The sequence below is a fragment of the Lepisma saccharinum genome, chromosome 11 (assembly GCF_977018435.1).
Source record: "Lepisma saccharinum chromosome 11, izLepSacc3.1, whole genome shotgun sequence".
Lineage (NCBI taxonomy): Eukaryota > Metazoa > Arthropoda > Insecta > Zygentoma > Lepismatidae > Lepisma > Lepisma saccharinum.
In genome coordinates this window covers 49166179-49181616 of record NC_139239.1, presented here as the reverse complement: position 1 = coordinate 49181616, position 15438 = coordinate 49166179, and the positions used below count along the sequence as shown (strand labels likewise).

General features: G+C 37.8%; 1 protein-coding gene and 1 pseudogene across 1 annotated transcript in view; both read right to left on the bottom strand.

Moving 5' to 3' along the window:
• PDZ-GEF (PDZ domain-containing guanine nucleotide exchange factor) overlaps positions 1-2669 on the bottom strand; it is a 483761-nt gene extending 481092 nt beyond the window's left edge. The window contains exon 1 of the mRNA XM_083131069.1: positions 2548-2669. The gene's annotated coding sequence lies outside the window, so the exon portion shown is untranslated. The remainder of the gene's footprint in view (positions 1-2547) is intronic.
• A 10246-nt stretch (positions 2670-12915) lies between these two features.
• LOC145995023 (histone-lysine N-methyltransferase SETMAR pseudogene) lies at positions 12916-13944 on the bottom strand (annotated as a pseudogene).
• Positions 13945-15438: the final 1494 nt, after the last annotated feature.

Below are 15438 nucleotides of genomic sequence, written 5' to 3'. Positions count from 1 at the left end.
AGTTAAGCAATTCAAATTAAGTTGCTATTTGGTTTCTGTGGATACAACAGGACTGTATTGTACACTTTTGTTTTCATGTTCTGCTGTATTTTATATTGAATTGTTGTTTTAAGTCCACTTTATGCACAGATAGGCTAATCGAGACTGCTATGATGTAACTTATATGTTTATGTTATGTATTTTGTCTACATATTTTTTTTAATTAATATTTTATTTTTATGTTGTTGTCTTTTCACAATTTTTGTATCATTTTATTCATACATGTATTACAATTACTTTATCAATAGATTTTGTAACTAAATCATACAGTTTATTGTACACTGTATTAATACTGTAATAACATATGTGTAAGAAATGTATTTAAATGTAATCGATGACACGGGTTAGGTGGCAGAACAGTCTCAGGCTGAACCTCGCCCACGCAAATAAAGAATAAAGAACCTACAGTGGGATCTGAATAACTGTGCATTGTGCATCCACTGGGTATCGAACGCGGGACCCCTTGATTACAAGGCGACCACGTTACCACTACACCATCGGGGAGGCCGGTAGTTAATATTGAGATTATTTTAAGGAATGTGTAAAATATGCCCAGCTGTTCTTTATTGAGTTTATAAAGTTGGATTTAAATTCTCGTTCTGTGTCCTGTGTTGCCAAAGGAGACATATTGTGAACATGTGGAATTTTCAGACTGATGGGAAATAGTTCCTGCGGTCGGGATTTTTTTTTCCAGATCGCGGTACCGACTTTTCTGGATCCCGCACAATCATATTGCCAGGTTTGGTATTTGAAGGGGGGTGACGGGAATTTCACCTCCTTCCTAATTTTTGGCTATTAGCGTGAGGGTGGGAAGGTAGTTACTGGCGAATATCACACTGCCTACTGCTATTGATTGGTGTCGCTTGTACTTCCGTGTGATCTCCCGTAGTTATTGTCCGCTTATTGAAATATGTCTGAATATGATTTGTAGTATCTAACAGTAAATTAGGAATACGCGTATATACTTACACAGAGGTGTATGTATGAATAAAAATTAGGCAATGCAAAGGTATTTTGAAAATTTTCTTAATCCTTATAGAATTTTCACATACTTGCAAATTTGCCCCTTCCTATAAAAATATTCTTGCTTCGCTACTGTTCTTTGTATTTTTGACCAACCGCGACGATGAGGATGAGTGGAGGTTAGATAAAAGTGATGGAAACAAAAACAACACGCATGACCAGGCGGAGACTGTAACCCGGGGCCTTCGGTGGCGAGATCGAAAGTCAACCGCTTCTTAACCCCTTGGCCACCCAGGCGAAGGTACTGTTCTGAATCCGACTCAACCGGTATGCACATAGTTTACTGGACGTAGTATGAGATTTAACAAAAACAAAAGCATTTTCACACTCATACTCAGGCACGTACATAGAAATATATTTTGAAGGGGAAGGGGGTCCGAACCAAGTATCTCAGTATTTATAGGTCTATTCAAAATATGTACATTAATTAATACTGTTATTGTCATTATTACATGAATAGTAAAAAGATGCTGTACGAATAGAGATATAACAGCAGATATTCATTAACTCACTTACGTGAACGTGTAGTTCATGTTGCTATTTTTTTTAAAAAAATAACTGTCCTGGCAAGGAAATTAATACCAAAAAGGTAAAGAATTAAATATTTATTGAATAACAACAAAAAGGACGTTAGGGCCTTTTGATGAAAAATAAAGTTCCTGATTAATATTTATGCATACTATTATGTGTGCATAAATCTTCTTTGGTACTTTCATTCAAAGCTGTGTGATCCAAATTTACTCTCGGTTGCACAAGAAATGCTGTATATTTTGATTATTTAATTTTAGTAGAGCTCAAAATAACGAGTGTCTAATAAACACGCAATCACAAAACAATTCCCCCCCCTTCCCCGTTCGTAAATCGCAGAATTGTTTCCAGGGGGTAACCGAGCATATTTCATCCCGGAAAAAAAAGTTTGAAGTTCGCACGTTTCTCCCCTTCCCTTATAATAATTAACACAAATTACTGTGACTGAAATGAAATTATGTGTGTAAAATATGTGCTTTTAGGTTCATATATTATCTTCCACGGGGGCCGTTTTGGGTGACGAACAGAATAAACTAGTTATTTTTATAACTATCTTAATGTTACGTACTTGTACGATTTTGTTAGCACGTTCGGTGTACTTGACAAACTCAAAAAGGACTACGCGGGAACGTACCTCACCTGCACCCCTTCTGACAGGACAATAACAAACCCGGTTTGTCAATAATGCACAAGGGTTAAGAATCCAACTAAATACATGTGACAGAACTTATTGTATTTGTAATCTTAGTGAAGGTTTTCGTTTTCCTCCGCGCGGTATTTCCGAACTGCAAGACAACGACGTTCACGGCTCAACATGTGGCCAGGTGTATCGGTTCAACTTTCCAACTGCTACAAGCTAACCGTTACCTGCACAAGGTGTGCAACTGACAACTGTTTTCAAAATTACGTTCCTTGCACGTCAACCTTATCGACAAACAATACAAGACAGGTACTTACATTTAGCTCTTCTTCCATTCTTTATCATCCAAAATTCTCCCAAGAGCTACGAAACAAACACACTTCGAACCACAACACACGCGCGCACGCACAACTCACGACCAGCACCTCACCTTGGCGTCTACTTCACGTAACTCAACGTTGCAACTGCCCGCCGCTAGGAGGCGCATGTGTAGTTGAGGGAAGAGCATCACGATCCGCACGTTTGCGGTGCAACTAGCTAGCAACACATCGGGGGTTAAGGACACGTTTTAGTTCAGTTTTCACCTCTTAGCGTGGCTCAAAGGGTGTACAAATTAACGGCTGATCATAAATGAAACCTGTGATTTTTTTAAAAACATGTCGTCACTCGCTAGCGACTGTTAGATTCGAATATTTGCTCAGAAGATTCGAACAAACCGCAATTTGAATCCCACTGGATTCTGATTTGACCGCTCATCTTTACTGGTCTCCCAGCAACCGACCATCACGAGTTTTTTAATTTTCTTTTTTTTATCTGGATTGGTCTTTCTTTCTCTTGAGAACAGATAACCCGCCAATCCCCGTGAAGGAGTCGTCGCATAAAGCGCTACGAAGTCCCATGTTCAAACCTTGGTCAAGGCATTGTCTTGTCCCATCACCACTGGCGTACGCGAGCGGGGGAATGTGATGGGGTTGCTAGCTACATCCCCTCCCGGAATTTTGAGATCAAAGTTTTCAAATGAATGCAGTAAAGAACTCTGGAAAATCCAAAGTGGTTAATGCAAACCGCCTTAACCCTAGAACACTACCGTACGTAAAATTTACGTATGCTTTGCGCTCAAATCCCTCCCCTACCTCCCACTTCGCACCCACTCGCCCCTCCGCCTAGCAGTGCCTCGGGCATTCTGTGAGACGCGAGGCAGCACTGTGGTAAGGAGGGTGCAAGCGTTGATCGTCTTGATTTGGTTTGTTATGTTCTGCACTGTACGTCAATTTTACGTAGCTGTAGTAAAACGAGAAAAATCTTTCACGTAATTTTGACATTCGTAAATTCGATTTGGATAGTTAGATTTCGAAAACAAAAGTTTAGAAGTATGCACTATTTTCTTGTAAGACCTTAAAATTACATTCGTTCCTTATTTACAGCGTTATGAATGTTATTATTGTTTGTTTTTATTGTTCTAACTTTTCTCCTTCATTGTTAATGTACGCACGGGCTTGTCAATCAAGACATTCTCTTAAAATATTCTATGCTAAATAAACCCATGTTTATACATTTTAAAATGAAGAATAACATTTCAATATAAGGAAAATAAACAAGATAATGTTAACAAAGAATCGTCATTTTGTTTTCATGATGTAGAGGTTGTGTTAAAAATAGATTCCTTCATGTACGTAAAATTTACGTAGCCCTAGTTACACTGTAATATTGGAACACGATAGTGTTCTAGGGTTAAAATAACCCCCGATTACCATTTCTGTCTTTGAACAACCTGTAAAGCGAAAGTTTAAAATGGTAAGTACGAAATAGTTTATTGTGTATCCTCCTAGAACGCAGCTACGAAATATCCAGCCTAGAATTCCAGCCCCTACCAAAAAAAGCCTGCATTCACTAGTGTCCATCCATCACCCGCTCATCCCCATCGTTACGATTAACCCAAGAGGAAGAAAAGCGACGTTAAATAACTTAAAGACATCACAACCTTTGCCCCTGGCGCTGAAGCCAGATGAAATCGAACGAGCAGAAAGAGAAAAAGAAACGTTGAACAACCGTAAACGACGCGGTGCCCCGTAAAACCCAATAAATTAATATCGTTGTCAATTTGCAAATAAATATACGAAGAAACAAAAATTCTTGCAAGCTGTGCTCGCAATACAAACTTTTCTATCAGTCACATGAAGATTACACTTATTTCTTAAAAACAGTTATTATATATAATATTGAGGATGTGACATATAAAGTATCGGACTTCTGTCGAAAGCCATGAAGGGTGAAATGAACAGCTGAAACAATCGACTTTGTCCAAAGCATCACCGCTTCACCGCCCCCCCCCCCCCTTGAACTGGAGGCGGAAAGTCTGGGTTTCCTCAAGTCCATTCTTTGGCTGGGTGGACTTTAGTAGGGGCGTCTTGAAAATCAGAAATTCGTGTTAGGCGTTTATGTAAAAATAACAAAAGTTCTAATTCCAGCAAGACGTTTATCCATTCCACGAAATGATGATATGCATCCTCATTTGCCCAAAACCACGTTTTTTTGTCTTACCAACAAGAGGGATGAAGACATAAAGATTGTAATGTCTGTTCAACATCGCGCAAGTTACAACAAATATATTTTTAGTCCATAATATAGAATCCACTGAGAGAGAACACAATGTCTGGCGCAGACACTGCGGTAAAGGCACCAAAACGGGGCAGGCGGGGTAGGATACCCCCTACTACCCATGAACGGTTGGTAATTAAATACTGAATATTGTTTTTCCACAAACATACGCATTTACATACGATATGAATTGCTTGTCCCTCTCCAGTCACGTTACTAAATCACTGACTTCATGCTACATAATTAAACAAAGCATAATTAATCAGACTCGGAAGCTCTGCAAATTTCGCAAATTTACGTCAACATTGTTTGCAGATCTGCCGTAAATCAGTCAATGTGCACCCTTTTGAGGGAAAAATATATCCTGGCGATTCTGCATTCCAGCAAGACAGAGAATCAATACAATAGGTGGCCGACCGCTGCAATTACGTGGTGAAGTTACAGAATCAATTTGAATCGATTTTTTTCTTTTGAAAAGGTACAAGAAACTAGCAAAGACTATAGTAGTTTTATTTATATCAACACTTGGTATCGACTCTCTTGTAACAGAATTTCCCACAGTTTTCATCAGGTTTTATCTTGTAAAAAATGGGCTGTATTCCTTTTGCGCTTCTATTTCTTATTTTCCAACTCCTAAACAGTGGCGCGACCAGGGTAGGTTGGTGGGGGTCATATCCTCCATCCTTGGCTAAGCTTTCCTTAAAAATACGTCAATTGCAGGACAATGTGTAAAAAAAAAAAAAAACAACAAAAAAAACTGACTGCCAGAAAGAATCTGTAACACCATGGGTCTGTGGGCCAACACAATCAATTGTAGAACGCCGTAGCACAAAATAGAGTCTCGGTGTTCTTTTTTTTTTTTTTTTTAAAGAAATAAAGTAGCCCAGTTAAGGAACAGGTTTATGTAATTACAACTTAACGAATATCTATTAATTAGGCTACACTACAATTTTCTGATGATTTAATTACTTAGCAATTATTATTGCCCAACATTTCAGAATCAGCGTGTTACATGTCCAATTTGATATTTTCGTGTTCTATATTATTTATATGTCCTCCTCCGTGGCCGTGCGGTCTAAGGCGCTGTGCTTTGGACTCCGACTGCGGGACGGCATGGGTTCGAGTCCGCCTGGGTTTTCGACCTGTGTATAGGACCGGTGAGGAAATTGGGGAGCTACGAGTGAGTAGCGTAAGCCGGTCACGGATATCTCCTATAACGGCTGGGTGTTCGACGTGCTGGCCCCACGTCACCCCATTACTGGTTGAAGCTCTCCACACCTATAGGTGTGTTTCACCTACGTCACAAACTGTTGCATTGTGGGATCGAGCAGCCATGATTGTGGGAGGTTCTTGTAAACATTCAGAATTCAAGTGGGAGGGCGGGAGATTTGAACCTTGTTTATGATTGTATACTTTGTGCAATATTAGGTTGTTTAGGTCTAACAGGCACTCACGTTTATCCTAGAATTTTTCGAGAAAGAACAGAAAGTGCAATTCACGGCACAAAATTTTCCGATTGTTGATTATAATACGCCCGTCGTGGCGAGAATAAATCGTGCCAACATTAATGAACAAAACAAAGAGTATAGAGAGGTGGGGTGAACATTTCAGGTAAGGACATATATCACATTTCTCTGTGACTTTTAGTACAAATGGATTGAACTGGTGTTTTCTATCATTCATGCAAGTAGCGTTTTCTTGTTATTGTTTTATTTGGTAAAAAGGTGTTGATAAGTTTGACGATAAAAATTATAACATTCAAAGTTAAATTCATCTTGATAATTGCACGCTTGTACTTGATTATTTATATTTCATTCATTAACACAAACTGTTATTAATTGTTATCCTATTCATGAGAAAAGGTGCCGGTAGTAGGTTTTGCATACTGTCAGAAAAGAGCACTACTTGGTTGAAACATGTTAATGATATATCAAAATATCTCAAATTGATTGATTTATTTGGTTTATTTTACTTCGTTTTTCTGCTATATTTGACTAGTCGTTAAGATCAGTCATGCCCAGGTCGAGATTCGAATCCGGGACCTCTAGCATCGTAGTGCGTTGTGCTAACCACTCCGTCATTGAGGCCTGCATATCCCAAATTGTTAAAGCAAGGAGTGAAATTACTGTTTTTGAACAACTCAACATTTCAAATCACTACGCTTGAACAAACGTTAAAAGGAAACATAGAAGATAATGGCCGAGCCTTGGAATTTTCAGTTAATCTATACTCAAGGTCGTCGATGACCACTTTCTCCCCCGAGCGGGAACATAGGTTACTTACTGGATGTAAATATTTCAAGCAGAATCCGAACCACTAATAAATACGAAAACAAACTGATTCCATGTAGCTGGTTCAAGTAAATAAACACAGGTGAACTAGAGTTGGCCTTTTCGTTGCATTTTTTGCAATGTTATCGACATTGTACACAGTACTAACAACAAACGCGCACTTGGCGCAGGTGTAACGAACGCTGCGTGGTGGGTATTTCCTTGCAGACGACAAACAGCTTTGCCGCAAACATGGCGGCGGTGCGAATCCTGACGTCACATGAAACCCACCTATAGGTAGGATTGTGGGAGGGAGACTGGCAGTCGGGAGATTGCCCAACAACGCCCTTACGGGCTGTAGAGCCACGGGTTATTATTATTTTTATTATATTATTTACGGAATATATCCATGGACATGTCAATATTGTTCAAGTTATGAAATCCATGAACTGGAGGGTAACAGGCTATTATTTTCTGTGAGAAATTATGAATCAAGTATTTGCGTAAGCCCAACCAATGTCTTTCAAAAGTTGGTGCCATTGGTCATGCCCCTTATATCTCTTCCCTAAGGAAATCATGGATGTAAACTTTACATACAGTCATGAACAGAAATGGGCTGGACTTCGAACGTAAAGAATATGGAAAAGCGAACTTTGAAATGATTTCTGAGGCCAGAACAACACCGGACTTTATGTGGCAAACCGAGAATGATACAAACATGTGTAAAGTTGAGACAAACTACTTGAACCTTACTGTGGATTATTACAATTTGTTCTATCACTATGTGGTATCATTCAGCATGACATAATTGGTTTGTGCCAAGTTTATTACCAGAAAATGGCCCAAAACTAAAGAATTATCATCATTATCTAAAATCGGATTTTAAGATTTTGAAACTCCATGTCAATTTACCTGTTTTATATGCAGAATGTTCAGATGTAGTTCTTGTTTTTGGAACTGCAAGCACGTGTGGAAATTGTTGCATATTTGTTACATTTTAACAATGTGTAAAAGCATACAATTTAGAATTAAATAAATTACATAGATTGGAATGTGTTTTAATTGCTTTACAAACACACAAGTTTGTATACAATATATCATTACAAGTCTCAAGTTATTAGCATTTGAGTCGTTTTCACGTTCAGAAGACACAACGGCGCTTATGGAGAAACCGCACAGTGTTGCCAATACAGCGCTAGCTCATGTCGCCGGGAAATGATGACCTTCCTTCACAATGAAGGTGTTACGTATTTTGTATATATAATGATAATTATATGTAATTATTAATATTAATATTATACTGTGAACGTTACAGTTACCCTTTTTACTATGATCCATTGCGATCACTACACACGCGAGTGTAATGCACGAATATGACACTTCAGAAATCACTTAAAACAGTAAAAATCACTGAGAGCTCACACACCTGAAAACATTTTTTCGGGAGGGGGAAAAAGTCTAAACAGACCAAAGCAGATATCTCACTCAAGTAAGGGAAACCTGGCACATGGGTTAGATTCAAGTTGCAACCCAAACAAACAAATGAGTTATGGCCCACGTGAACTGATAAGAAGTGAATGACTCAAGCAAGGCATGTCATATTTCTATCTTGAAGCCCCATATTTTGTCACGTGTTGGAAAGCCTTTCAAAGGTTAATATGGTGTCTATGAATTTATGTGTACGTTGGAAACTGAAAGGTGATCTTCATTTCAGTATTAATGTCGACAGTAATGTAAACGAAAACAACGTGTATTTGCGACAGCACTAATGTTGCTCACAACAGCAGCATTGGAAATAATTGTCAATTATTAAATTTAAGTAATTTCAATTCTATTATAACAAACTGCATGAAGTTAATATTTTTACTGAATGGAAATAAAATATCAACTCGAAAACTTGGTGGTGATTAGCCGGAATGCTGCGGTGAGTCGGCTCAAGATGGCCAGACGTCTCCTTACTTCGCGCGCGGTTCGGGTTAAAAAGAAATTCCAAATGCATGGAAGTAATATTTCTGGGAACCTTTGAGTGGTTATAAAAAATAATTTCATTATTTTCTCCACAACTTTGTCGCTGGAAGGTTTTACTTGGAATTACAGAACAAAAAATGGCTAGCGACGAATTTTCTACTGCACGAATATAAAAAATCTCCACATACTTTATTTGAATATTTTTTAATGCAAATATGCTTTAAAGTATTGATAAATTCTGAGTACCACCGTCACCTATGACAATCAAAAAACAGTGTCATTTTTTTTCATAATGAAAGCTTCAATTTTACGGCATGTTTCAACGTTAGGAATGAAAACAATGTAAAAATTGTGTTTTCACAGAAAATTTGCGTTTTTAATTTATCTAAAATTATGTAAGCAAGTTACCAGTTTTTTGTGTTCACCATCGTATTCTCTACAAAATTTCCTGCAAAACTGCAGGTACCGATTTTACTTAAGCTAAATTTGTAAATCCAGAAATTTGACAACAGCGCGCTCGTATTTCCCATAAGAAAAGCATTGCCCATAAGAGCCCATTGTGTCTTCTGAACGTGAAAACGACATTTTTTTTTGAGGGGGTTGGAATTTTGAAGGTGGATATTACATAACTGCCTTCTAGAAGACAATATTTTATGATTACCATTTTCTAACCATTGTTTTGAAAGTTGTTCCAAGACAAAAATGTTAATCGAGGGTCATTTTAAGGAGGTTTGCATTTATCAATTTATCCCATTCCCATAGTTCTTTACTGCTTGCATTTGAAAATATTGATTATTCAAAATTTTGGGAAGGGCTTTAGGCCCATCAGCATGTCAACATTTTTAATGTCATATTTTCTTTTTACTGTACCCTCACAAAGGAAAAAAATGAACAAATTAAAAAGAAATATGTATTGAGAACAATCTCGCAAAAATCCTATAGAAGAGGATTAGATTAACTTATTTTAACAAGTGGAAAATATTGTTCCAAATTTCTATTATTAAACATTATGAATACCAATCGTTTTTTCTAAGTGTTGATGTCAAATAAACTGAAAGGATTAGGAAGAAACCAAAGGAGTAATGCTTTATGCTATAGAAAGATTTGTTATGAAAGCATGCAGCACACATAGGAAAACAATGGAATGCCAATTAACCTCATAAATGCCAAGTGACGAGATAAACACAATTTGTCATTTCCAATTATTTTTATTAAACTTCAAAAGGTTATACTGTGTTATAGTTATGAGGATTTATGAATAATTATCGATTCATTACTATTATATGATGAAGACAAAAGAAATTTGTAAAAAAACTAAAAAGTTACTAGGTTTAACATTTTTAAAATTTGATTCCTTCTAACAAATTGGAAACTTTCAAGTTTTTATGTCAGAATTCTCTATGTGCAATACTAGAATATGGCAATGAATTGTGAATCTCGGCAGCTAAATGACACAGGAATAAAAACAGAATTAATTCGGAAACTGTTTGTCCGATTACTGTGCATGAAAACTGAAAATTGTTATGCTACATTTAAATATGAGTAATGGCTCCAATCTCTTAATTTACAAACACTGTATTTAAGAGGGGTAAAGAAAAGTAAGTGTATTTGCACATCAAGTGCTCTCATCCAAGATTGATAGTGACTATTTCTTGAGTGAATTGAATTGCTTACAAAGTTCCCAAATATAGGACTAGATATAGACACAATTTCCTTGTTTCAGTAAATAGCAACAATGAAGGTGGACTGATAAACTCTCTCAAGGAATATCAATGTCAAAATTACCTGTTCATCATTACCAGACGTGGCTCGTGCAATGTTTCTTGGGGTTCACCAAAGTCAAATGACACATGTTCAGTGTCACGTGACTTCAGTGAATTTCCAGTAAACAATGTATGAGCCAGCACAAGAATCGAGCTTCTCACATAACAATGGCTTGTTCCATTACCACAGATTTGTCACCATGTTACTCATGAAACTAGTCATAGATTGGAATCCCAGGTAATTTGAATTACATTTTTTTGGGTGCATCAGCACGGAGGCTATTTTGCACCCGTCACACTATATGGGGTCCAGCCCCTTATCATAACCAAAATAAAAACGTGTCTGAAAACTAAAAGTTCCTTACCTTGGTTAAAAGCGGAGGCTAAAAAGGGCACTCAGCACAAATAAGGACAGAACACAGGACGTCACAGAATTATACTGGCCAGTCGCCAGAGCCTCGTTAGTCTGCAGTGCAGGGTATACTATGTGGACGTGAGGTTGACTATTGGGTGCACTACTGGGAAGGAGCACCCCTACACCCTGGAATCCCAGGTAAGGCATGGATAATTGTGATTAATGTTTTCTGCAGCTAACCGAAAAGTAGATGGTAAAACTTCTAGTGGAGAGGAAGGTTTTCATGAATTCCATTAATCTGGATATTTGAGGATACTGTCTTGTGAGTATGGTAGAAAATTAAGATAATGTTACTTTATACTAATATTATAAACAGCACGTTCCTTACATTTATAAATGGTTGTTTATTTAGAGCACACAGATCACAATGTACCCAAACTGTATAGTTGCTAATGTGTTAAAAATCAAGTTCATATTTGGTTAACAGCTTTTACCTATCTTTCATTTGGATGCCCAAGTTGATGTGTTTGTCCTTGGTCTGTGTCAAGAGTGGGATACCAGTGAAGGATTTCCTAAGACTCCGTAACAACACATTCCAGCTCTATGTTGCATTTGTGTAATATATTCTTTAATTCAGTCACAAAAGTGAACAGACAAGATACATAAAAATCTATTTCCCTGTTCAAATGCATAAAAAAATAGTGACCTAACACAAATAGCTCTATTTGAGATTTTAATAAATATGCCATGATCACATAATTGCATCGAATTTTTTACAAAAAAAAAATATTGAAGACAACAGCATTTTCATTGACTTGATGAAGTAACCAAACAGATGATAAAATTTGTGTATCATTATTATTTAATCAGCCTCCTCCTCCACCTTAGGAGTCCAACACTCACCTTTTTCACAATACATTATCGTGGTCCATATATTTATTTTAAAAAAATGCAACCAAATCTATAAATTAGTTGGACTAATCTCTCTCTATATAAAAATTGATGTATGTGTGTATATGTTTGTACCGGCATAACTCACGAATGCCTAGAGCGATTTCAACCAAACTTGGTACACGTATCACTTGCAATCTAACTTGGTACACGTATCACTTGCAATCTGGAGAGAAATACTGTGGGGGTAAGACACCCCTGGCACCCTTGGGGTGGGGGTGGGAAGGGGGTGACATGTAAAAATAATCGAAAATGACCAATATTAGTGTGGAATCCATAGTTGTCGGGGTTGCTAAGATGAATAATGACTCCCAGAGCCGTTCAACTCCAAAACACCCCTTGCACCCCTAGGGGTGGGGGTGGGAGGGGTGACATGTAAAACGACCGGTATTAGTGTGGAATCCATAGTTTTCAGGGTCGCTAAGATGAATATTGACTCCCAATGCCATTCAACTCCAAGTTCATTTTACACTATAGTTAGAATTCATTATATTCCTGTCTAATAGAAGATTGGGATAAATAAATACCCGGGCAATCAGCTAGTATACTATATTTGTAGTGTTATTGTTTGGTCTTTTATAAGTTCAGATATGAAAGACATCATGATAGGAATAATATGCCACATTGCTTTGAATGAAGACCCATATTATACCACCGTCATACTTGGAAGATTACACTTAGTCCACTTACAGTAAATGCATTGTACCAGGTAACCAAGAAAGTTCATGCGGTTTTAGTACAAAGAAGAAAAGGTCCAAAACAAATGTGTTGACCTTATATTTATTCTGCAAAATATCCACCATCTGCTTCTACAACCTGCTCCCATCTTTGTACAAGCCTGTAGATGCCATGTTTGAAAAAGTCTTTGTGTAGGGTCGCAAAAAACTGCACCACCGCGTTTTCAACCTCCTCGCGAGTTTGGAAATGTCGATTGCGTATATGGTTGTCCATAGACAAAAAAAGATGGAAGTCTGATGGAGCGATGTCGGGTGAATACGCTGGATGTGGCAGAAGTTCCCAGCCGAGAGAAGAAATCACCTCCAGGGTCATCTTTACTGTATGCGGTTTAGCGTTGTCTTGGTGGAAAAGAACACGCTTCCTATTCACTAATGCAGGTTGTTTTTTTGCAAGCTGTTCGGCCACTCTTTGCAATTGCACGGAGTACACTTCTTTGTTGATGGTTTTACCACTTTCCAAGAACTCATAATGCACAATCCCAGCCGTAGTCCACCAGACACACAGCAGCACCTTCCGCTGATGAAGAGCAGGTTTTACAGTTAAAGGTATGGTGTCATTTGACGATAGCCAATGATATGAGCGTTTCTTGTTATCGTACATTACCCACTTTCCATCACACGTCAAAATGCGGTCCAAAATTGGACAGTTGTTGTTCCTAGTGAGCAAGGAAGCGCAAATGTTCAGTCGTTGGAGACGGTTCGCAGCAGTCAGCTCGTGCGGGACCCACTTACTCAGTTTCCATGATTTGCCAAGCTCATGCAAGTGCACACGAATTGTTTCAGCACTTACCGCAAATCGTTGAGCGAGTTCTTGACACATTTGACTTGAATCCTCTTCAATTGCTGCCTTCAGTTGGTCCACATCGAGAGATTTCGGTCTGCCCGATCGAGGTTTGTCTGCCAGTGTCTCATCGCCACTCGAGAAGGTCTGAAACAACTTTTGCGCTGTCCGTTCACTAATTGTACCTTCTCCAAACGCTGCACATATTTTTCTTGCTGCTTCCACTCCTTTTGTGCCCAACTTGTACTCATACAGTAAACACGCCCTGATTACTGCATTCGACACAGCCATGGTTCACTGCGAATACTTGCTCCCGAACTATCGACTGCGACCTGTTATCTACGTTAGCCGACGTGCCAAGGAATGAGCTTTCCGCCAATCACACATACATGTACCCCTGGCGGCTGAACTGCGTACTACCCCACGAAAACTACGGACAGTTGTAACAACCGCATGAACTTTCTTGGTTACCTGGTAGTAATAAGAACATTGAATTCTTGATGATATGTACTGTTAAAAAACCCTATAATAAAAATTACACACCACATTTCCTCTCCAACTGTGATATCTTAAATCTGCAACGCTGCCTTTTGCAACTGTACTGCAGTTCCTCCTTACTTCTTGTTGTTTTTGTTTCAATTCTTTAACTTCATAATCAAATTTTCTTTTCTTTCTTCCTTAATGTTAAGAAAACTATTTCTTAAGGTAATGTATATACCTTTGTCTGGAGGCAATTACAGAAAAAGTAGTCTTTAGTTCAATTGTGATGTGCTCGACTCCTAGCATGTTCTTAATAGCATTCTAAAATGTTCTGACAAAGAAGGTTTCCAAATCCACCTTCCACTGAAGAATTTCCATGATCTATAATGTGAGATTTTTTCTTTTTCAGCAGTCTTCTGAAATCCTTTTTGATCGGAGTAAAACTTCGTGCACAATTTCCACTCTCTTCTGGATGGTGGAGAATAATGCTTGGATCCAAACAAGTTACATCACGAACAAGTTGATATTTTTGGGAACTTTTCTCACGAAGTTTTTGACCATGCTGATGTTAAGTTTTATAAATTCCAGCCTAAACTCTAATTTTCTCCTTTCTGAGCACTATGATTCATTCAACGTTTCTTCTAACACTAAAGCCAATACAGTATCGATTTTCTCAGATGAGAGATTTTCACTTCTTGAAAGACCAAATGTTAACAGCTTTGAAACAGTATCAGCTTCACCCTTTCAACATCGAATAATCATTTTCTTTTTTCATGCGATCTAGCAAAGGAATTAAAGGTTTTGTGCTCTGGAATCTTCTCAAAAGATTGCCTATTGTCCTATATAGAACAATTTAGAATATACTTTAAGAAATGTAAACACCAAATACACTTGTTGCAAACAAGAATGCTTCTTCTGAGTTGCACTGCTTATCCCCTGACCAGCATAACATATCACACATTCCCTATTGTATGTGGTGGTGTGATTCTGGCATTACTCATAAACATAGATGTATCACAAAATCCCACCAAAATCAAGAATCCACGAGACATGTTCGTGGATCAGAGTTTGAAATTTCATTTTTATTTTTAGGTGTCATTTGGCATCCAATGAAATCATATTTCAGTGTTAAAGCTGTAGTGTCAGTTGCTAAATTCACAACTGTAAAAACATTTAAAAAATATTTTAGTTCTTTATTTAAAGAAACTGGGAATTATTTGACTTATGAGAAAAATTGCTTTATTTGACTTATGAGAACAAATGCTCTATGTTCCTGCATCAAAAGTATCCAGAATGATATGAATA